This window comes from Chionomys nivalis, chromosome 3 (assembly GCF_950005125.1).
Source record: "Chionomys nivalis chromosome 3, mChiNiv1.1, whole genome shotgun sequence".
NCBI classification, from domain to species: Eukaryota; Metazoa; Chordata; class Mammalia; order Rodentia; family Cricetidae; genus Chionomys; species Chionomys nivalis.
In genome coordinates, this window is record NC_080088.1 from 33329263 (window position 1) to 33355438 (window position 26176).

General features: G+C 34.2%; 1 protein-coding gene across 2 annotated transcripts in view; it reads left to right on the plus strand.

The window, feature by feature from the left end:
* The window catches only part of Epha3 (EPH receptor A3), a 306637-nt gene that overhangs the window by 139631 nt on the left and 140830 nt on the right, over nucleotides 1-26176 (plus strand). The window lies entirely within an intron of this gene.

Below are 26176 nucleotides of genomic sequence, written 5' to 3' on the forward strand. Positions count from 1 at the left end.
AGTATCATATAAATATTGCAAATACTCAGGTGTTAACTGCTTGAGTTAATTATTTCTGTGCAATTTTTAGGAATGGAAAAGTAAGATTAATTGATTTCAGTTAAATCATCAAACTCTGAATTTTGAAATTTATTATAGAGAACATAATAAGATCATGTAGAACATGATAGTTAAAAACCAACATTAGTAGAGAATAGATATGCATTTATGAAAAGAAACTAAATAGTAAACTGAAGCTGCTATTTAAGTGTTTTTCTCATACCTCCATCTGTCAACATTTTCTCTGTTTTTGAAGACTGAACAATAATTTATAGTAATAACTAGTGAGCAGTAGACTAAGATTATTTTAAAAACATAAGATATCTTTCAATACACTTAAATCTAGGAGAAAGGTCAAATGAATCACATCTTCTGCCTGCTCCTTTACAAGTGTCAATCAGATTTCATGGTACCATGTTTCAGTCTCGAGGATGTCAGGAACTTCACATTTACATAATCCTTCTAGATCTCTTGACATCTTGTCACAGGGACATTAGCATCCATAGAGCATTACTAGGAGTAAAGATGGAAGAAGTTATGCCTTGTTAATGGTCAAATAGCAATTAAGTGATTCGGTTGAAGTTGTGTGTCTCCAGTCTGTACATTTTCCCTGACATCTGCTTTATGTGATTCAAAGTAAAGGTTGTAGTATGTGTGTGACATCAGAAAGTTCCTAAAGAGCAAGATAAATTCTAGGCATTCCTGGAGATATATATCCTTCGAAAACATCTGGTAACCTGGGTTTGAAATACCAGCAGAGAAGGGTACACAGAGATGTGCACTTGACCTGTGCTCTTGCCTGACATTAAGCAACCTCATGATAGAAGACCAAATTTTCCTCTATAGCAAAATGCTCTTTCACTTGTGAACTCCCAGCTTTCACATACAAAATATTAAAAAATGACATAATGATTCTTGTCACTGTTAGATGCATGAAGTTAAAATGAAAAAAATTAAGTGAAAATGATTTTTAAAAACGAATTCTTAACTTGTTTACAAATGTGGTCACTTAGAACAAGTTTTTCTCTGATATCAATTTTTTTCAGGATCCTGTTAAATCTTCAGGTGTTCCCTAGTTGGTAGATGACATGGTCCATTTGTGCACTTGACATTTTCATTTCGTAAAGTATTTGGAATCTGTTTAGTCAATAAAATTGTATGAATGGTGTACTAAAAGTTGTGAATTTTGCTGAAAAATGATTCTAAAAAGTGATTTCAGCAAGTCTCTCCCCTCTGTTAAAATAATTATGTGGAAGTTCAAAAGAAGACAAGAATTATCTAACAGTCATAGCTTGGGAAAAAACCTCAGGTGGGTGGTAGAAGTTGTCTGAACTGGATCTCTTAGGGTGAGTAACACCCAGAGGGTCCTAGAACAGCATAGGAAAAAAAGCACAGAAAAAAAAGGAAACAGTGACAAAATTCAAGGGTAGGAACATAAGCATGCAGACTTAGAAGCTCTAATATGGTTTCACTTACTGTTCTAAAATAGGTGTGCAAATGGCTATGAGTCTTGTACATGTGTTATCAAACTACAATTAGGGAAGCTCTACTTCAGAGCCTTTTGTGAACAATTTATCAATTGGACAGGATGCCATCCTTAAAAACTTGATGTTTTTTGAAGAGTGTGTAAAGAGGGCAAGATTCCGAATACCTTGTTCTATCCCCTTCCCCACAGTAGAGTACTGAATTGCTTCCATGTTATTTTAAATAATTAAGCACTCTGGCTGTAGCAAATACTTAAACTGAGTATGTTTTGATTAAGTAGGATGGAATGCTTAAATGGATGATTGAGTGTGAGGAGAAATTTTCAACTACGTTTCTGAGAAAAATTTTGATTATATAGTACTGCAAGATAGTTTGCTCTTTTCTATCTTTAATACGCTTATTTTAAATGATGTATGAAAATGAAGAACAAAGACGTCAAAAGTATCCAAGATTGATAAAGGGTTCTCTTCCTCTTCAGTGTTATTTGGAAGAAAACATGTATTGGGTTTGATCGAATGAGAAAGTAATTCTTAGCAGGCTTTCTCTACTCTGGAGAAAGATTTATGATTCTAATCTGAATAAACCTCTCAGGAAGCCCAGGTTCCCACAGAATACAGGAAATGATGCATTTTTCCTTCAGCTCTAAAGGACACATTATGAATTAAAGAGGATAACTGAAAGTCAGTCCATTTTGAAGTTATCCAGCTGCACTATTAGCCTAAATAGATCATAGCAACCTCTATGCTTTCAAAGTTTTATGTATCAATTTAACACTTTTCAGCAAGAGCATGCTTTGTAAGAATGTCATTATATGGGGGTTTGATTCCTTGTACATAGGAAACATCGTTACCTGCCAGATCCACCACCTCCCCAAGAGAAAAAGCAAATGCACGAGGAGCCGCGAAACTTCACTGGCAAAATTGTTTTCCTATTTGATACGTGGCTGCCAGCTTTATATAAAAGGGATATCCCCATAATAGGAAAGTGTCAAAAAATTACCCAGCTTTTCTAAAAGTATTGGGATTATTTATAATAAATGCATCCCTCTCCTATTTCAAATAATACCATGCTAAACATATTTTACTTCAGAATTAAAGTGAAATAATTGCAACTACATTTAAAAGAGCAACAATGTCCGACATCTTACTATAATGTAATTAATTGAATAAAATGTGTCTTCAAGCTTTTGAATACATCAGTGCCCAAGATATAAAAGATATATATATCTTTTATTTTATTTCTTCAACTATTATAATATCTGCATAGTTGATTATATATAAGTTCACTTTTAAAAAAAAATCTAAATTAGCGTGGTAATCTTGAGAAAAACACAAAGATGAATTTTCACCACAAATGATGAGCTGAGCATCCCATGGAAGAATGTCCCTGAATCACCAAATTCAACCTGTGTCTTAATAAAACATGTATTTTTTTTGGGGGGGGGCATTCCTAGATAGGTTACTAGGGATGTGGATATAGAACACCACAGACTGCATCCATTTTTATAGTTTTCCAAACTTAAAACTACCCATTTCACATGGGAAGAATGATTGCAGTGTGCAGTCAATTTGTTGTCAAAATATGATGCCCCAGTGTTCTGTGGCTTTTACTCTAAAATTTCCTAAGCCTTTATTCTGCAGACTATTCATTTTCATTTTTATAAAAATTCCCAGTGCATTAGCTAATATGATTTAAAGCATATTTTTTCCCTTTCTTCTTCTTTCTCTTTTAAAAGAATCTTTTACACAATGATCCTCTATTGAACCCTCCCTGAATGGTGAATATAGTTTCAATGGGGTGTTTAACTCTTACTTCTCATACCACAGTCAGGAGGCTGGCTACAGCTGCTTCTCTGAAAAGGTTCATGAGGTTTGTCTCAAATATATTTTAGATTTTGACAACGAGCTTTGCTTTTACAAGCTCTATGATGGGTTTATACTTTTTACAAGATGCCGTTCTACAAACATGTATAATTCCCCAGCAGTCCTTTAAAATAGAGTCAAAATGCTTTCCCTTTGAATGGGCTTTACCCCAAAGGGTAGTGTGTTATATATATTTCCTGCTTTACTTTTCATTTTAAAAGATTTATTCTTAATCCCACGCATATTGGAACATTATTCAGACAAAGTATCGGGTTTGCTGGACCTCAGTGGCATAGTGGCAGCATGCATTTTGCCACAAGAGTAGCGGGAATCAGGTCTCTTGCCCTGTAGGCGGTTGAAGCTGGAGAAGCTTGGCTCTTCCAGGTGGGAAATCAAGCTGTCAGGGAGACTCATGGAAGTATGATTAGTTTACTAACTTCATTAAATGAAAACGTTCACAGTGCAGGGACGACCCCCTGTTCTCGCTGTCTGCTGCTGTTAAACAAGCCGGTGTTTCATAGGTTGAGTGGAATGCCATGTGCAGGCCCAGCAGGAGGACATTCCAGAAGGCAGTGGGCTTCCTTACCTTGTCATCTGTGGGCTTCATAAGCAAAGTCCTATTTGGGAGACTCCAACTCCCTCTCTCCATTATTCAACAAGCCAAACTTCAGGCACAAAAATTTCAAAGTGAAGTAGAGGCGGTGTTACTATTTTCAGATCTTGATAAATCTGATTTCAGATTGACTCTATAAGCTATTAGCTTTGGGACCAGAGCATGTCCGATGGCTAAACCCATGTCTGAGTGGTTTGCCTTAATTTCCCAGGACAAATGCTCCAAAACGAGTGTGAATTAATGCTTTAAGAAAGGATAGAATTCATTGCTCTCTGCGCCTGGGGCTGGGGAGGGTGCTACAGAGTTCATAGTTAAGTGTGTTTAGCACAGCATCCTGTGACTTGGGGATTCTTAAATATGCAGCCAACTTGCTTGGTGGTAGCTTAAACTGTGGAGAATCTGAACCAAATGTGTATACAGTTGGTTGTTTTTTTCTCTCTCTTCATGTTTTTTAAAGAATTTAAAATAGCATACTGTGGAATATTTAAATTCTAGAACAAGACTTTTGTTTTAAAAGTAAATAGCCACACTAAATGAACTAAAATTGTTTCATAATTAAATATTTATGTCATTTTTTCCAGGAAGTTCTTTTTTCATTGTCATTACAAAAGATACAAAACTTCATTCACGTAAAAAGAAATATGTCTTACTTTTCCTAAGAATTAATTTTAAAGATATGATATTTTATTTCCTAATTAATGCATCCTTTTGTTCTCAAATGAGACATCTGGTCTGTAAGAAAGACTTGGTCTTTCATATGTACAACTATTTAATTATATTCATACATATTAACTGTGTGTTGGATTCATGGTTTAGACATGTGTTTAAGAATTATAGGTGATATCAAGATTTCTAAGATATTATTCAATATCCATAAATTTACTCTACCTTCTTTGCATTCAGTTAAGTGAGCTGCACCATGAAGCAACTGTAATGCAGAGCTTTGACTAATTGGCTTTTTCCCCTCACAAGCAAGTGTGCTTTAATGAGGCCATCTGTCTCAAAAGTATATATTGTACTACTTATTACTGACATAATTTTAAACTTTGGTTTGTGCACCCATGTTATATATGTCTACTACATTATTTTATTGTAAGTTTTTTTGACATTTCTCTTTGTTAAGTCAGTAAAGGAAAATAACAATAAACAATGAAATCTCTATAATATCTCCAATTGTTAATCCTTGGAGAACCTACTCCATACATCTAAATAGGAGACATTTAATTCAATAATAAGACATGAACTTTATTAAGTACATTGATAGTGTCTTCCAGTGTTTAATCATCAGTCTAATAGGTGAATTTTGTTTATTTATTTCAAGAAAAAATAAGCGTATCTTTCTTGACTACAAAGTTTCAATGATTCCTGTTATTTTCAAGAGGAAATATGTGTGTGCATGATAAGAAATAATAAAATATTGCATCAAAAATTTCATTTTGAAAGATTAATCCTAGATAAAGGGTAAACTTAATGACATAAATGATAAAATTAATTTATTTATTGGTATTGGTAATAATCTCATTTTGTAATGACTGCTAAACACTATTTCATCAAACAACCACTATTTCAGAGAGAAAACTTGACAAACTTTTTAAATGAAACTTAAGTTAGTGATAATAGACAGCCTATTTCCAACTCTGCGATTGAGGTTCTGAGAACAACTGATGGTAATCCATGTACAGGCTCCAGAAGGTTAAAAAGAAAAATGAGACTGAATTGTGTACAGGGGGCTCCACCTCCATGCTCCTGTCTGTTAAATAGCCATTACAAATTGAAACACTTGAATAGTGACAAGTAATGTTTCTATTCATATTGATCAGCACAGACTGAACTGTTCTGGAGGGAACTGACTGCTTTCAGAGTCAAGTATGGTATACTTAGGCTTCAGTGTGCTGAACAGTGAGTGTGTCTATATGATGACAGCCAAGGTTCTGGAATGTGGGGCTATCTGCTTTGTATTGTGTGTTTCACCTTATAGTAATAACTTCAAATGAGAACAAAGGTATACTACCAATCAATAAGTATGACAGGATCTTTTTTAACTAAATAAAATCTTAATAAAACTGCCTTGGATATAGGTTTAATGGGCTGTCTGTCTATAAATTTGAGAGGATTTTGAATTTATTAAAACGACTATGCTCTATATCATAAACATAGCACTTTCCATTGGCGAGTGTATTTAATTAGAAGAGTCGGTTTCAATAGTAATAGAATAATAAAAAAGGCTTTTAAACTAATTTTCTGCCTAATATTCTTATGATATCTAGCCAAATGAATATATGTATATTAGGAAAACCATGCACAAGAATGCAATCTTCTATAGACCTTTGAACCATGGTATGGATGCAATTCTTAATGACACATGATCCAGCCCCACTTTTGTTAGACTATGAAATCTCTATTAATATTTTACTTTGAAAAAACTTACCTACAGGGTACACTTATATATTTATTGTTTGACTTAATCACCTATCCTTTCATTGCTTCTTTTAACAATTATTTACTCTTAATTAATGATATAAGTTTTAATAAAGCTTTAAATATTTAAAAACTTAATTTTAATTAAATTTTAATTATAATTAAACACTTATAATTATTTAAATATTTAAATTTATTTATAAAATAATTTTCCCAAGATGCTTCGCTGAAGATACAGTTTTGGCCTACAAACTATGGGAATAAGTGAAAACATTTAGAATGCATTTAGAATCTGTACTTCACCCTAATGCTATCAACTATGCATCTCCTGAAACCCTTCAGTGAAACATAAAGGTGTCACAGTGCTCAACACTGAGGATTTGTGTCTGCTAATAGAGACATTCCCATTGTGCAACATGTCCTAAAGTAAACATAATATTTTCAATACGTATTCCTGTTTCTTCAGTTGATAAGTTTTACTTGAGCTGATAAAATTAAAATGATACCGTGAATTAGATTGTAAACTATTTAATGACTTTTCCATGAATGTCTGTTATTCAGTCTTTTATTGTGCAATTTATTAAGTATCTTGTGATGGGTCAGATTTTATGGTGAATACACTTGGGAATTCTCTTGGCTTTTCTGGTAGTTTTAGTACTCAAGAAGAAAATACATTAGTAATGATTCAACCACGGCTGTGATGGTTGCTACGATAGACTTCTCTGAAGTGGCAGAACGAGACATTTAAATTGTCATCCTGCAAGTCTTCAGAGAGAATGATTTCCCAGCAGACACTGAGTGGGGTCTTGGGAAAGGACAGTGATCTTGGATGTTTGTTCTCTACTGCAGAAGCTGTTATTGTTTCCTGTCTGGGGACCCAAGTGCTCCATGCCCTACTCTAAAGACTTTCTTTACTTGTCAGCTTCCTCTTTGAAACCTGTGTCCTCTTTACTCCTGGAGGAAAGACGATTCTCTATTATCTATTCTTATGCAAATTCATAGTACTTTGCCTTTTGTTATCATTTCTTTGAATTATATGATACATTTCTATCATGTTTTTATTTATTATATTGGCATTTTGAAAATTCCATAATCAATTTTATGCACTAATATTGAGCTTAAACTTAATAAAATAATCAAGCAGGGAAAAGAAGAGCACTATTTTAAAAAGTATACATACCATAGGTGACCAAAAGAATCTTCTCTTTGTGGAGAGAACAATTATTTACATCAGAACTAAGGTGTAGTATAACTTTCTAAGGGTAACAATATCATTACTGTGGACCACTCTGCTTCTTTAGGGCATCAACATATACATGTATGATAGGAGTCACTGAAAATTTATGACATCATTTTTGAATATTTAAGTTGTATCAATCTTTATTTAACTGTCAGTTTAACAGTTGACAGTTTTTATGCTTTAAGTGATACAGAAGGTGGGAGACAAAAATGTTGTGATCTCTATAAATCTCTGGAAGGAAGTGTAAGGAAATTCAAATGACAAAAAAGGCAGTAACAGATTTTATCATCTTTCTTTTTTTTATTTATTTTTACTGAGCTCTACATTTTTCTCTGTTCCCCTCCCTGTCTGTCCCCTCCCTGCTTCAACCCTCCTCCCAAGGTCCCCATGTTCCCAATTTATTCAGATCTTGTCGTTTTCTACTTCCCATGTAAATTAGATCTTTGTAAATCTCTCTTAGTGTCCTCATTGTTGTCAAAATTCTCTGGGCTTGTGATTTGTAGGCTGAATTTCTTTGCTTTATGTTTAAAAAACACCTATGAGTGAGTATATGTGAAAATTGTCTCTCTGTGTCTGGATTACCTCACTCAAAATAATGTTTTCTAGCTCCATCCATCTTCCTGAAAAATTCAATATATTATTATTTTTTCTGCTCTATAGTACTCCATTGTGTAAATGTACCACATTTTCCTTATCCATTATTTGGTCGAGGGGCATTTATGTTGTTTCCATGTTCTGGCTATTTCAAACAAAGCTGCTATGAACATAGTTGAGCACATGTCCTTGTGGCACAATTGAGGGAGTAGACAAGAACCAGAGACGTCTGCAGGGCCAGGCATGACTCCGGGAACCTATAGGGAGTAGGCCTGAGCCAGGACCTTGTGGGTCCAAGCGTTGGTCTGGGACATCAAAGGGAATAGGCAGGAACCCATTACCTAATCTTTCTAACAGAAAGCATTAGTCAGAGACACAGTAGATTTGACAACAGAATAAAAGAAAAAAGTTTAAATTTCAAAATTGTATTAGGATATTAAGCTTGCCGAATATACAAACTCGTATATGTCTGAACACTAGTTGTGGAGTCTGATTTCAAGGCAAGGTAACCCACAAAATAAAGGAGAATTAATGTTATATAAATATATGTCTTTTCCTTTATTACCCATTAGACATTTGAAGTTTTTTTCTCTTCATATACATTATGCTTAAATTGGATAAAGAAAATAACCATAGTTAAAGGCATGGGATATTAATTCTTTCTCTCTCTCTCACTTCTCCCCCCTCCACCTCTCTGTCTCTCTGTCTCTATGTCCCTCTCTCTCTCTCTGTCTCTCTCTCTCTCTGTCTCTGTGTGTGTGTGTGTGGGGGGGTGTGCAAAGGTTGGAATATATTTTACTCAAACAGGTGTGCATGTTTGTGGAGACCAGAGGGACTGCCTTGGATACAGCTCCTCGGGAGTCACTCACTTTTCTTCTTGAGAAATATCTGTCATTAGCCTTGAACTCACCAATAAGTTAGATCATCTGATGAATGAACCTCTTATTCTTTAGAATGGTGATTACAATTGTTTATTACCAAGCTTTGTTTTAACACATATCCTTCAGTTGTCTCTCTCTATTACTATCCACTTATTTCTTTGAGGCAGTGTTACTCCCTAAATCTGGAGCGCTGTTTCCCTAGATAGAATAGAAGCCATCAAGTCCCAGCAATTCTTCCTCTGTTCTTATTGAAACTGGGTATTATGTAATGGTTAGATGCCTTTCTTCTTAAAATGATTTTGGGAATCTGTACCACACTCCTCATGATTTTATAGGAATTGCTCTTAACTTTTAAACCATTTCTTTATCCTGTCAAGAAAGCTTCTAAAACAAAGTCAGATTATATCACTTCCTCTGAGCCTCACCTTCAATAATTTATAGAAAGAGGTATATCTTCTCTACAAAAGTGAATTCTTCTTCCTACTGAAGTCCAACAGGCTCCAGTCAACTGCCCCTGGCTTTCTTCTTAGATTTTATTCATATTACCCATCTCTTGCTTATTTAATAGACTCCAAGATGCTTTGGGTTTCTGCTAGCATAAAATTTCAAACAATCTTTTAATAGTATAAATTATTTGATGTTATTTCCTTCTCTTTCTGTAAGAACTGACATTGAAATATCATCTGTCCACCACGAGCATCTTATCACTTACTTACACTCTATAAATATATAAATAACTATATTATAATTTTGTATTAATTAAATATAGAATAGTAATTCAGCCACCTATATTAGTTTTAGCAACAAGCTAATTTAAAGGAGCAAACAATTATAAGAAAACTAATAACTAACTTTTTTTTTCGTGTCAGCTACAGTGTCCTGTCTTTACATATAATACAGCCACTGAAGTCACAGAATAAACCTGGAAATGTAGGCATTGTTATGACTCTCATTTTATACGCAGGGAAACTGAGGGACAGAAAAAGGAAATCTCCTCAAAATTTTGGTAGAGAATACTTTCTTTAAAACATTCCTAAACCTGGTGTCCATTTGGCAATTGTGATGGAACTATTCTATATTAATATTTAAGAGAGGAGAGAAATGAAGATAGTGAAGTCAACCAAAGTGTCTTACATGCACCGCTTGAAGGAGATTATAAACTGCTGTAATTTCAAAATGATGTGGTGTCAAATAAGAAGGAAAGAAAACTACTACTTCCTAGAGTAGCTATGTTATAACAAGTCCATTAAACTGTCTTGCAAATTAAACAATAAAACACAATGTTAAAGCATACTGGCTAAAGTATCACTGTTTTTTTTTCTGAAGTAAAAAATTGTGCATGTGTGTGTATGTGTGTGTGCGTGTGTGTGTGTACGTGTGTATGTGTGTGTGTGTGTACGTGTGTGTGTGTGTCTGTCCTTTTCCATAAACTGAGGTTAAGTTACCAATAGATGGAGACAAATAGATCGCAATTCTTTTCTTGACTATTTCTTCCTATTCTCAAACTTCATCCAGGGTGGGACCCTGACCTTCGGTTTTCTATAAGTATGAATGAAAATGCAATACATTGTCCTTCTTTCCTGTCTTCTCACAGTGAATGTCTGAATACGGTAATATAACTTCATTTGCGATTACAGCTGCATAGAGTTATGTCTGGTTGACAGGAAAACATCCCAGAGCTGATACTTGCAGGAGAAAACAGTAGAAAGTCACTGAAGATCTGCCTTTTTTTAATAGCAAGAGCGTAATATCAATTGTAGTCGAAGAATAACAATTAAAAACAACACTCATGCAGTGTTTATGCTAACGATCACCACTATGTAAAATAATTCCTCCCAGCCAAAGACAGTGTTATATATCCAGGTTAGATGCCCTGTGCAGTCATTTTTTATAATGCAGCATTCTGAGTGAGAAAAACAGCCCTGGAAATGGATGTGTCATGCTGTTACTTGATAGGAGATGACGGATTACAGCCTTAAACTGATAATATCCCTTCCTGACGCAAATTTAGGACTATGATGATGTACAATTTTGACATTTATAGCCACTTTCACAGACTATCTCAAATCCTTGAATGGTTGCACAGTGTGCCGTATATCTATTTTAAAGTGCTTGTATGTAGACAAGCAAGTGAGATGAAAAGCGTTACAGACTTCACTGTTCAGTGATGGTGGAGATTTTTAGAAAATGGAAATATAGACCTGGCCAACGCTTCTGTGCCAGCCACAAATGGCCACTCTACATAACCGGATCTCAGATGACAAACACAGCTGAACATCCCTGTAATTAGTTTCATGATAAATACTGTTTATGGGAGTCTTTGGATATTATTATACATATTAAACTAAAGAGCACCACATAGGTTTTATAAAAGATACTTCCTTTATTCAGCTTTATGGGAAAATAGTGCACTATGGTTTAGAATATCATCAGGAAAGTTAAATTTTTTGCTTAAATCTTTGATTCAAAAAATGAAGTATTAAAACTTTTGAGTGTTCATTATTCAAATATATATATATGTATACATATATACAAATGTACACACACATTTATTAGCTAGGTCTCACACATCCTACCTAAGTACTCTACCATTGATAGATAAACTCATTAGTTAATAAAGAATTCTAAGACATTCAACCTATGTGGATAACCAAATATATCTTATAGAAACCTTATTTATTTCTTTAAATTGCACTAATGTTAAAATAAGAATAACTGTGATAGACAAGAACCTGAGTGGTTAATTTTTAAGATGAAGTTTCTATGTTGCCCAAGATGGCTCTGAACTGCTGGGCTCAACTGCTTTTCCTGCCGTTAGTCTGCCAATCTGCTACCTGAACCCACAGATGCAAGTTACGATGCCTCATCAGGTTTCTTTGTCTTCATATGTGCTTTTTCATCAGAGTTTGATCATTTTGTCTATATACATTCAAAAGTCAACACATACTGTCATTTTCTTCCTTCCTCCCTCCTTCCCTCCCTCCCTCTCTCCCTCCTTCCCTTCCTTCCTTCTTTCCTTCCTTCCTTCCTTTTTCTCCTTCTTTCTTTTTCAAAACAGGGGTTCTCTGTGGAGCCCTGGCTTTCCTGGAACTAGCTCTATAGACAAGGCAGGCTTTGAACTCAAAGAGATCTGACTGCCTCTGCCCCCCAAATGGCATTAGAAGTATATGTCACCATCACTGCCTGGCATAAAAACATTTTCATGCATGTATATAGTGGAATGTGACCACATCTCCCCACCATATGTACTTATACTCTTCCCTTCTCCACACCTACTTTCTTTTAATCCTCTTCATTTACCTAGAATTTCATTTCTACTTTTATGTCATATAAACCTACTTGATTTTTGAGTCTATAAAACCTAGTATCTATACATGAGGGAACATACAATATATTTCATTCTTAGACTGATCTAATTTATTCAGCTTAATAATATTCAGAATCTTTCCCACAAATGATAGATTCTGCTTTAGGGCTGAATAAAATTCCATTGTGTCTATGTACCATATTTTATTCATCCATTCTACGCTGACAGGCATCTTGTTTGAGTTCATAACTTAATCTTTATGCATGGCAGTATAATAAATATCTATGTACAAGTATCTTCATTATGTGTTAAGTCTTTCAGATAAACACCAAAAGTAATATAGTTGGGTTATATAGCTTTAGATTTTATGGGAATAGCCTACTGATTTTCATAGTGGCTAGGCTAATATGCATAACTACTAGCTGTCTGAAAGGTTTCCTTTTTCTTTGCATCATCAACATAATTCAGTGTTTCCTAAATACTGGCTATTCTGACTGTGGTGATACTTAATCTGAAAGCAGTTTTAACTTTGTACTTCCCCAACAGGCCATTTGTATTTCATCTTTTGTGAATTATCTGTATATTTTATGGCCCATGTATCAATTTGATTGCTTGGTTTCTTTGTATTTAATGTTTTGAGTTCTTATCTATTTCATTATTAATTTTACATCACAAATATGTAGTTAGCACAGCTTTCATACATTGTGTAAATTTTCTCTTAGCTCAGTTAATGATTTCCTTTGCTGTAAGGAAGCATTTTAATTTCATCTAATGCAAACTGTCAATTCTCTCCATTATTTCCTGAGGGGCTGGAGTTGAGTCCCTTTCACAAATCACTCCCTTGAAATAGTTTTCCCGTTTTTTCACTCTGGCAGCATCAGAATTTCAGGTCTTGCTTTAAAACCTTCAAATAGACTTGAATTGTGTTTGCATGTTTGTTTGTTTTACATTTGTGCAGCATATGTGCATATGTGTTTTCAAGTGCGAAGGCATACATGTGTATGTGGGTGTATACATGCATGCTTGAACATAGTGGTTAGAGGTTGATGTCAAGTATGTCTTTCTCAACCTGACTGTACTTTATTTACAATTTACAATTGAACTCATAAAGAATTGGGTTATTCAGTCTAGCTGGTGTGCTCAGGAGAGCCCCTTTAGTCAATTTTTTTTTAAATTATAAGTTTTCAATATGCAGGACTTCATGTTAAAATTTTTTAAAAAGACTAATTTCAAAACATCTCCCAATGACAGACAATAACTTAAAACATTAAATAGGTGTGATTGTGCACTTGTGATTTGCAGAGCAGCAACAGGGAGTGGAGATGTAGAGGCCCTCACACATTCATGTGTGGTAACAACACAAAGGTGACCTCAGCCCTTGCTTATCCTCTGTTATACCTCTGTTCCCACGTATGTTTGACTAACAGAAACAGAATCTTGTCTTACATCTGTTTGAATGGCATTTCTTGTGAGGGAAGTTATTTTGGATAAAATATTAGTTTTTAGGTTAGAAGCATCAAAGGGGATTCAGCCTGAGGATTATCTGATGCAGCTGAGCTTGAGTGTTCCTCTCATCCTGACTGGTCGCCTGTGTGATGATGTCAAACAATACAATCCATCTATGAAGCTGACTTGAGTTCCTTGTCAGATAATTCTGTTTTCTTCCAAAAAGTTCTCTCTCTGGATTATATAGTGCCATTTCTGCCAGTCTAACTAGGTGCTTTCCCTCCGAAGTTTTCTTACAGAAATATCACTCAGCAAAGCGTATCTTTATTCATGACCCTATTCAAGTGAAGAACAGTTAAGTATTTTAATCCATTCTGTCCCCGAGTTTCTGCTAAATTTGTTTGAATGTTCTCTTCCCTCTTTCTGCAGTGACTTGGTAGAAATAGAATAGTAAAAATGAACTTATAAGATATTCATGCTCAGGAAAATGTTTCCAAACATGTAGCATATGTCATATATAACAGTGGCCACCCAGATGCGTTCAAACACAACAATGAAGCAGTAACTTATTTATTAAAAAGGAAGTGTGAAAATGCCAATTAAAACCCAATACTAACGCCACTGATGTATTTCTTTTTTCACACAGCTTAAAGAAAACAGAATCCTATATTTGAGTCAGAGTAAACCTATACTACAAAGTTTTCAAAAGCATGACTTCAAACAAGAATCCCGCCATCCATTGTCTTAGACCCTCATGCCCAGTACTTTTGTTTTAAAAGATGGAATTATTTGCTCTGCTAATGTTGGATAAATGGGATAGGTAAAAACTTAAACAAAAGTTATCCCCGAAAAGATTTTCTCTTCCAAGTGCCCTTGGCTGTAAATAGCCCTTGTAGTTGACACAATTCAGACATCATCACTGCAACTTTTTATTAATAAGTAAATGAAGACAGCAATTCAATTCAGCTAGAGGGTGTACTTTTTCTGAATACACTATCAACCAAAAATGACTTTTACTGAAATATTAAATATCATTACCACTATTATGTCAGTTAGGTATTATGCTTTTAATTTCTATGGTTCCCAGTGTTCCTCCCTTAATTTCTCATGTGTATTGATTATAAAATTTCTCCTGAAAAACTTAATAAATAATTATGAAGGATAATTCAATATATATATATGTATACATATACATAATATATATATTTTTTTCTTTCTCTCCTTTCTCTTTTCTTTTTCTTTGTTATTTTAGGCAGGGTTCTTGCATTCCAGTCTGACTCTGACCTTACCATATAATTCAGGACAAACATATTTTCTGAACTTCCAGTCTCATGGACCAGTGCTGCATTTATGGTAGCACTGAAACCAGTCTACCCAGTGCTGGGAATTGTATTCTGGACTTCATACATTCTAAAGACACACTTCACTAACTGAGCTAAATGCCGATTCTCCACTGCACATGTTTTCATTTTCAGGGTATATCACAAAGACTTTACTATACTAAGTTATATATTACATAAAATTTGAAGACTTGTCGGGTATAGGAATATTGTCCAAATTCTGTCCAGATGAGATACACAAAATTTGTAACTGTTTTGTAAATTAATACTTGATTTTGACCAGCTTCCCATAAAAATTCGGCCAGAGATAAAAGTTATTTACAGGAATCTTGAGTAATAAAATCAGTAGCAGAGGGCAGATATAAGAGAACTTATGGTGAATTGAGGATACTTAAAAGTGAAGAGCTATTACTGCATTGCCATCTGCAGACCTTGAAGTGTGATGTTGCATGGGATTATGTGTAAGGATCATTTGCTCTACTTTATGATACTGACACAAGACTGAGACTTTCCATCCAGTGTGGCTAATGCTGGATCTGGCTTATGGGACATGTGCCAGGCAAGCAGGCAAAAGGAAAATATCTACTTGGTGAACACACTTGTGATAATCTGTGGTCCTTAGTCTACTGCTTAAAGAAAGATTTTTCTGTATAGTAGCAATAATGCCTTGATCTGCAAACTGTCTACCAAGTAAATTAGCATGCAATTAATAAATTACTGTATTATTGTGCTCTGGTTCTTAAAGAGAGTTTTCATTCTCTGAGATTAGTTTGACTAATTATTTTTACAGTTATCAGAAAATTCAGAAGCACTAATTCTTTCCATAAATGTCTATAAGTGTCAAATAAAACTAAAACAACATGTTACTGAAAAAAATATAAAGTAATTGATTTGATTTAACTATGTTCTTTCTCTTTTATAAACACACACACACACACAGACACACACACACAGACACACACACACAGAGAGAGAGAAAGAGAGAGAGAGAGAGAGAGAGAGAGAGAGAGAGCACAAGGTGACTTCTAAGGTTAATTCTGAAATTTAGAAATGTTAAATGGGTTCACATTTTTAATAAGACTTTCTAGATAGTCACCTTTCTTACCTTGAATACATGTTGTAAACAGAATGTTACTGCAACATGAGGCCTTTAAACTTCTATATAGTGCAAGAAAATTTTCCACAATGTTTCAAACATTTCAAATTTCACGTGGAAATCGTGTGACTTCTGCTTTTTCTGGTTTTCACTTTTGCTTAAAATAATCATTTAAATTTGTTTTTCTGTATTTAGTATGAATTTTTGTAAATTAAGCATATTCAAATGTCTTTACTAATTTTCTATTTTTACTCTTCCTTTTAGTGAATTGCTAACGTCATTTGGGTATATATATATATATTTTTTTCAATAATGGATATTGAAGTTTCTTTAAATTTTTCATATAGATTTCTTATCAGATACCGGTTTACAGTTATTCTTCATTTTCTGAACTGCTTTAATTCTCTCAGTAATGTCTTTTAAAGGACAGAGTTTGAGATTTTGATGAAGCACATTTTCATCACTTTTTAAAAAGACTTTTTTGCTGTCATATATTTGTCTAGCCAAATTGTTGTTAAATTTTAAGGAATAAATGGCAAATAACTAAGACTTTGCTCTCAAAGCTCTCAATAACTTATCCCTGTAGTTGCCTAGGAAAACAACTATAAAAAATAACTAAATGAATGGGCATGCCTGTACTCTAAGAATTATTTACTTGAATTTTAAGTTTATTTCATCTTTCTGTTTTTAAAAAAATCATTTTGAGTTTTTAATAATTTAAATATGCAAAAATAGTTTTCAATTTAACACATAGGAGCACAGATGGATGGTCAGATCTAGCCTGTGGGTCACTGGTGCCAATCCTATCCCAACTCAAAAGTGTACCAGTTTTCTCCTTTGATTTCCTGTGCAAATTTTAGCATTGTTAAAGGGGGTTCTTGTGTCTCATCTTCTTGAATGAAAGACTACAGTAAAGAGACAGAGTTTAAGCTTACTGAAACGTTTCTTTGACAAACAAAGCATAGAAAAATAAGATGGGACTTCAATGTATCTTGCAAGAACTTTAAGGACACTTTATGAATAAGTATGAGGTGACTGGTTTATTGGTGGGGCAGGATGACTTCTTTTATTTCTCAAACCACGAAAAAAGAGATCTCTCTTTTAATGGTATTTTATCTGATGATCCTCTAGAAAGGCCCCCCAAACTTTTATACTGTGATGGGGCTTAGCTTTTTGAGAATGAACCAACCATTCCCCAGTGCACAGGTGTGGGAAGGAGCTACAGCACACAAATCCTCCCTGCCTTTCCAATTAGCTTAGAAATTAGCAGACTGTCATGTTGCTTCTTTATATACCCTTAGTTTGGTAAAACACACACCTTGTCTGTCCTGCTCTCCCTTATGCCTTTTACTCAATCCCCACTTAAACTTTTAACCTTATTACTTCCCACAGCACATACACACTGTTCTTTAATATCACCTGTGTTCTATTGTCTCCTCTAAGTTCAGAGTTTGGGGCCATTTATTTTGATCACATTAATTTCCTCAACTCTTCTCAGAGGTACCACCACTTTCATACCCACCCAGCCTGGCATCTTTAAAAAAATCAAGATCCATTTGAACTGCCCAAATATCATCAGACATGTGGTTTTACACCAGAGAGTGGTAGACATTCCAGAACCTACACTCAGAGAAAAAAGTGTCTCGTCTCCAAACAATTTACCATTGCCAAAAACCTCTTTGGCTATGTGAAGGATGTCATGCCCAACTCCCTGTCCCATGCTAGGATTTGGTTTGACTCAGGCTTGCATTGTAATTACACTTTTTACTTTGGTTGCAAGATCACATGTTTCTATATAGCTTTTCACACACCCCTCATTTGGGTTTAGCCTTTCCCCACTCTTAGTTTTCCCATGCACCACGCCTCTCCATATTTGAACCTACAACCCCATAACTCATGTCTTCCCCACTCTACTTTCACTTTCACCTTCATTAAGAAATATGATCCTCTAGACAACAATGAGAACCCTAAGAGAGACATGCATAGATCTAATCTACATGGGAAGTAGAAAAAGACAAGATCTCCTGGGTAAATTGGGAGCATGGGGACTATGTGGGAGGATTGAAGAGTAGGGAGAGGCAGAGAGGGGAACAGAGAAAAACATAGATCTTAATAAAAATTTTTAAAAAAGGCAAATAAGATCCTCCCCCAAACATCTATTTCTATTTATCTGGGTTCTACGTGCAGACTAAATCAAACATATAAAAGAAAAGAATCAATGGTAGGAAACCCATATAAGAGATAAATGAAATGTTTGTCTTTCTAAGCCTTAGTGATTTCACTCTCTCTCCCTCTCTCTCGCACACTCTTTCTCTCTCTCCACATATATATGTATACACACACACACACACATTCCCAATCCTATCCCTTAACCAGAATATTTCACTTTTCCGTTGCAGGTGTGTAGCATTATATTATTGATCAACACATGACATTTATTGTGCATTCATTAGTTGATGACTATCTATGTTTATCCCAATTCTGAGCTATTGAGAACAGAGAAAGAGTAACCATAGATGATCAGAAATCTCTATAGTTGGATATGAAGTTCTTTGGGTGTAGCACAGAAGTGAGACCTATGGGAGTCCTATTTCTAGGCTTTTGAGAGACCTCCAGACAGATTTCCAAGAGGCTGCCCTTATTTGTTTCCTGTAACAGTTTATAGCTCTGTTTTCCCACATCGACACCAGCTTGACTTGTTATTATTTTCCTGATCATGCGTATTCATGATCAGGATGTGATTTTAAAACACTTTTCCCTGACAGTGGAGTACATTGAAAAAAATTTAAAAGTGTTTGCCAGCCATCTGTTTCTCTTGTTTGAGAAGATTCCTTCAGCTTCTTAGCTCAGTTTTTAATTTGGGTTTTTTATTTTCTTCATGTTTAATTTTTTAATTGTTTATGCATTTTAGTTACTAACTCTCTGTCTGATGTACAGCTGGATACATCTTTCTTTTATTCCATAGACTACCTCTTTACTCTAGAGTTGTCTTTGCTGCATAGATTTTTAATTTTATGAGATTCCATTTGTCAATTGTTGACCTCACTACGTGACCACAGAAATCCTAAACAGAAAGTCGTTATGTGTGATTATAAATTGAAGCCTGTTAAGTACTTTATCCTTTTGTAGTTTCAGGGTCTCAGGTCTTATGTTTCAGACATAATACATTTGTAGCGGAGTTTTGCACAGTGTGTCAGATAAGAGCCTACTTTCATTAGCTTGCATGTTGATGTTCAGGTCCTACAGAATTATTTTCTGAAATATTTATTTATGTATTTATTTATTTTTTGCCGAGGTATGTTATTCATGCCTTTGTCAATGATCATGTAAGTGTAACTTATGGACTAAGATTGTCCTCTCTATCCTAGTCAATTGACATATTTATTTCTGCCTGACTCATTTTTTAAATAAAAGTAATAACATATTGATGCCTCAGGGATGCTTAATGAACAGGGGACATTCTGTCTATCAGGAGATTCAGCTACAAAGGCACATTTTTTTTCTTATTCCTTACCTCATATCTAACTCCTTTTTGACAGGATAGATCCCACAATTGACATCTGTCTGTTGGTTAAGTAAACTGAGGTCTTCCCATGAATACTGGCGGGGTCTAGTGTTCACAAACTGAACCATGGTTTTTAATCTTCCAAATGCTGCAACTCTTTAATACAACTCCTGCTGTAGTGACCCCAACAATGACATTATTTCCATTGCTCCTTCCTATCTGTAATTTTCCTACTTTTATGAATCTTAGTTTAAATATCTGTTTCTTACAGATGAAAGGGTCATTTGATGCCCAAAGGGTCACAAACCCACGGGTTGAGAATCACTGAATTAGCCTGGAGGATGTCAAAATGCGTATCCTCTACATAAGCACATTAACTTTCTGTCTCACTGTATTAACTTTGTTAATTATTGTGTTCTATATAAGTCTTAATTGTTATTATTGAATAATTGTTTGAGAATAATTTTTGGTTGATTGTCCTTTCTTCACTAAATTAACTTTATACTTTTGTTAAAAAAATATTTGTTCAACGTTACCTTCCACAGTTGAAAACTGGAATGACTATATTATATTGCATAAGTTTATGTAGTCTTGACACTCATTCTCTACATTTTATAATTATTTTTGTTTATTATTTTTATATTGGGAAACTTTTATTCCTTTTTGTTCAAGCTCATGAATATTTTTCATCATTGTATTCATCCCACTAGCAATTTATTTTAATATATTTTCAGATCAGTTATAGTAGCTTTTAATTTTCTCATGTTTTTGATCTTTCTTTTATCATTTGCATTTATATTCTAACAGAGAATTTAGGATGAATTTATACTAATTTATGGTATACAATGCATACCTATATACCTTCTGTATTTGCCATTTTTCTATTGCTATAATAAAACACAATGACCCAAAAAGAACTAATGGAAATGAAAATTAATTAATTTTGATTTTACAAAGAGGAGTCTGTAATCACACCAAGAGGCAGAAGCAGAAATCCAGGAGTTCTCATTTTCAACAAAAGACACAAGCAGAGAGAATACTAAAAAAATCTTTGTGGCTAGAAACTGTGAAAACGTGCAACCAGTGACACATGCTTTTTCCAGGAAGGCATACCTCCTAATCAGTGCCCAAGGAGTGCCACCAAGTGAGGACCATTCTTCAAATACCTGAACCCATGTTGACTATTTCTCATTCTATGAACTACTTCTAATATCTACAGAAGTTCTGAATTGACTTCTATTGATTTTCTTCTGCTGTCAAAAGTATACTCTTTGTTAGCATGTTAATTTTTATTAGAAGCTTATAATTGTTGATTATAGTTTTAGAATGTTGAATAAGAATTCCAATTATTTAGCTTTTCAGTGGGACAGAGTCTAGTTATCAAGAAGCAGCTTTGCCCTTTCTAGCTTTGGTCTTTAGATTTGCTACATTGGAAAAGCACAGTATGTTTATTTCACCTCTGGTTAGTACTCCACTTAGGAGAGGCACTGCTGTGTGCTGAGTGCCCATGATTCCTGAGATTTTATAATTTAGTTAGTGAAACCAAGCTTTACTTTTTTTTAATTCAAAATTGATTCTTCTCTCATACAATACATCCTAACAGCAGTAACTAATTCCTCCCAGCTCCCCTTCTACCTCCCTTCTCCACCAGATCCACTCCTCCATTTCCCTTCAGAAAAGAGCAGACCTCCAAGAAACAACAGACAAACATAACCAAACAAGATACAATCAGAAAAAGAAAAAAAAATCACACTGAGGCTGAACAGGGACTCTCAACAGGAGAAAAACTGTCCCAAGGCAGTGAAAATAGCAAGATTTTATTTTAATACCTTATAAAAAAAAACCCACAACTCCAAACCTGATCTCCTAATAATCAGGACAATTTTTTCCTGTGGTCTTAGGAATTTTTCTTATGCATGTGTTGAATAATATTCTGACGGAATCCAAAGAGACATCTTTTGCTGATGGAATGTTTCTATGTACAATATTTTTTCTTTTGCTTCTAACCTATGTACGCAGGCAATTTCCTGAGTTCTATTTTGGTTGCTTGCCCTTTTGTTAAAGAAAGAAAATGATATGAACTGTAAAATGTCACATATGAGGTCTTTCTCTTTCCATTTACCTTTTTTGAGCTATACTTTTATTTGTCTTTTGATATCCAGAAACTGAAAAATGTTGTTTAATGTAATTTTGTGTGTAGTACTTGTTTTTTCTTATTGTTTTCAATATGACGGTTAATATAGTTCCTATTACTTCCTCTTAGAATGGATATAGTTTTGATATAAATTAGTAGCTCTCTTAAAATTATTAACAAATTATGATATAAAATAAATTTCCTATAAAATATTAAGTGTGCTACAAATGATCTTTAAGGACAATACATAAATATCGGGAATATCAACAATATAGAAACAAACCATATATTTTTGAACAAATTGAAATTTTTTTACGTATTTGAAAATAGATACTAGCTATGAGAGATTGATAGAAGAATTTGCTGAAGGTTGTGTGCTAGCAACAACTGCATACTGAATGTGGTACTGTTGGGAAATTACTTTCAGTAGCTGGAATGAGTTTCTTAGGTGCAGTCTTGTCGTTTCCGCAAATCCTATTTTGTAAAGGCATATTTTGTAAAATGATAAATTCTTGTAAGAGAACTGCAAAGTATCATATGTTCAAAGAAGTATTTATATCCCAAATTTCAGAAATTTTAAGTTTTATTTTTCATACACAGAAAACAATAAACATTAGCATTTTGGAATGTTGTCATGTGAATGTAGCCACTTTATTTAAAATATAAAGCCATTTAAAATAAAAATCTCAAGGAAGAATTGACAAAGAAATGAATGCGATTAGTGTAAAGACAATTTATCCAAGGAGAGCTACGAGTTAATATTGAAGTCTCAAGCAAAGAAAGTTTCAATCTAATCCTATGAAGGTTTCACACCTAGGCCAAATTCAAATAAGGCAATGCTACACGCACAGGAGAGGCAGAGAGATAAAGAAAACAAAAGAGAAGTGTAAGTTAGTTGGTGGTAAATTACTATGTCCCTGGCACCGCCTTAAGCACTTCTATTTTTAGATGACACACTTAATACTTTCAACAATTGTGCCCATTGTCTGACAGCTGCCCGATATAAATCAGGTAATAAGATTTCCAACCAATTTTCACCCTTCCTGTCTCACTTCAGAGTTCATTCTTGACCACAGTGTTTAACTCTTCTGTACTAGGATAAACTGAGTCAATATTATCCATTATTTACTTTAATAATTCTGTACAGTGAAGCCAGTTTCTTAAGAATGAAACATACCAAGTAAAATGCACAACCTATCTCTCATATCATGAAGCCATACCTTCCAGAGATCCCTGCTCACTCTTCTCTGTCACTTCTGTCCAGAAGGGGTTGATTATTGATCTGTGGCTTATGTTTCCAAGAAGATACCACTTCGAAACCTATGGACAAGTGCAAATAAATACAGCAGAAACCACCAAATAAAACGTCACATACAGCTTTTGTTTTAGTTTTTTGTTGAAATGAGTCACGAACTCAAAGCACCACAGGAAATGTAATCATAAAATGTTTCTCATGGTAACCCAAAAATAATTTTAAAACATCTGCTTCTGGCTACAATGCATGATGAGGTACAGACTCCTCAAGCTTCAGCTTCCACTTCTAACTGCCACAGTAGCTTCAGAAGTTTATATGATAAAGAGATTTTAACAGAAAAATCTGATGATGTAAATTCACATCCATTTTATATCTATCCATAAAAGGGAAGGGATTTATTAAGCTTACCTTGGACCATATAGAAATGGATAATTGTTAAGTTTACCTTTTAGTGAAAAAAATTGTTTCATATTAACTGAAAACAAGCTATATGGTGCTTCCGTTTACATATGTAAATCTTTGCGTCTTTTATGTGGCTGGATGTTTAATACACCCCCAACAAACATACTCACAGAATAATTTGAGTTATCTGAGTTCAAATATAAGCCTAGTTATATAAGTGAGAAGGTGTAAACTTAGTGAAACAACGATACCACATACTTGCTCCTGGAGAGAGGGTTCAGCAGTTAAGAGCACGTCCTTGTCTTGGAGAAGCCCAAAGTTTGGTTCCCAAATAAATGCTGAGTAAATAACAACTGCCTGCAACTCCAGCTGAGGACAATCTACATCTCTGGCACTGTTCTGACCTGTAAATGAACAAACACAAATACATATATAATTAAAACAATAAATCTAAACATTAAAACCTACCATACTTAGTGTTGAAATGATATTTCCATCTAAATTGAACATGAATGAGATTGTATATACAAAAGAACATATTAGCACTGAAACGTAATTTAGAATATTTGACACAATTGTTCATAAGCCATAATAGAGTGTGTAAAACTTTTAATGAAACAATAAAAACAGCAAACTGGAACGAAAGTTGCACCATATATAATTGGAAGCATTCGTTGAATCCATATTTAGTCAAACATGCTATACTGTAATGTAATTTTAAATTAAATCCTTGTATGTGTCTACAGGGTTTTTTTTACACAATATTTTATTACCTGTACTGATGAGTTTTTATCTGTTTGATAGCTTTCTTGTTTTATGGTTTTAATTCCTGTTAATCTAGAGGACCAAACAGGATCGTAACATGTAGCTTTTTGTGCACAGTGCAAAAATCCTTCCACTTAATGTTGTTTGAGGAGTTTGACATGATCCTAACTCACGAAAAGCTGCAAAGCAAAAACTGAATAGGTGGAAATGATTAGAGAATTACAGTCAGGAGCAAAGTGGTGAAAGATACTGCATGTGGGTGCCCAACACCATCTGGTATTCATTTCACATGTACACCGTGACTGCTTATTTTTCTAATGGTCTTCCCTCCACATGTTTAAAGACATTGAAAAAAAATATTCATGAAGTATGCTGATTTTCAGAACTTGGAGTCAGAGATAGAACCAAAAACTGCTTCTTCATCACTAACACTCTTCTCAAGCCTGTCTTTACAGCAGTTCGTTCTCTCAACTCTTTTGTTCTAGGAGCACTTCATATTTCATAGCTGTGTTCCTGTAGTCTAACTGCAATAGCTGTTTACTATAGCATTATGGACGGCTTCATCTGACCAGATTTTTTGTTCTTGCTCTTTTGAAAAGTATTTTGTGGATTTTTAGACACTTTTTATTGAGGTCATTTGTGTTACAGGTTGTTTTCCTTTTTGAGCGTGCTGGAACTATTCTTCTCTGTCACCCTTCAATTTTCTCTTCAGATCTCTTCCCGGCAGAAATATCTGTAAATATATATTTTTGTTACCCAAAAGGGTGATTTTTGATACCATGATACTTGACAAAAGTAAAGAAAAGAAAAAGAAGATGTGAGAGGTTAAGAAAGAAAGGAGAACAAAATGACTAATGGACTTTGTTAAATTATAGTAAGTTTTCATATATTTTTCATAAATTTAAATATTATAACTATAAGCCCCTTATTCATACACAGTTCAGGGATAATTAATCACACATTTAAAGGGTATATTAGAGAAATATTTCAATTCCTCAGGAACATTTTTGTCATGTAAGTATGTAAATTGTTCTTAGAGATTGTCTCATATCACTGACAATTTTTATCCACAAAATTCATCTCCCATGGGGCCTTTGTTCATTAACTTCTATCCTGGCTATAGGTTTTCACTTCACTATGTTAATTTATATTGTATCAACTGTAATATCAAATATCTATTTGTTATATCTACAATTTATCTACTACTTTCTCTCTCCTTTCGTTGTCTGCTGTCCACTGAATTCTGCCACAAGAACTCCTACAATGAATATTCTTTGATCCTTTTGCTGATGAATCCTACACAATTTCAGTGGGTCATGCAATACAATTGTTGCCAATTATCTATTGAACTTATTACTGAGTGTTTCCAGCAACATCATTACATTAATGGACATCTGATTTTCATGTTGAACTTCTCTAGCCATACACTAAAATATTATACATTGCATGGATTTTTTTCCAATTCTTTTTCTGATTAAGATACTGCTCACAAAGCAATTTTATGCAGTTCATCTCATTATGATTATTTAGTCAGAAATTATATCTTTCTTAAAGATTTCTTCTATGTCCAGTCAACATAATTACCATTTTAAACAGAATTTACTTATTTTCTCAATTCTTCCTTTCATGTCTAGCTTCCCATTTTTAATAAATGTTTCTGTCTTCTTTTGGACTATGTAACATGCGTGTTAAGTGCGGCACTTGAAAATTATTCTAATTTCATGGAAAATTAAGTGGTCAATATAAATATTGTGCTACAACAAAAATCTTTTCTTAGGAGATTTCAATAAGGTG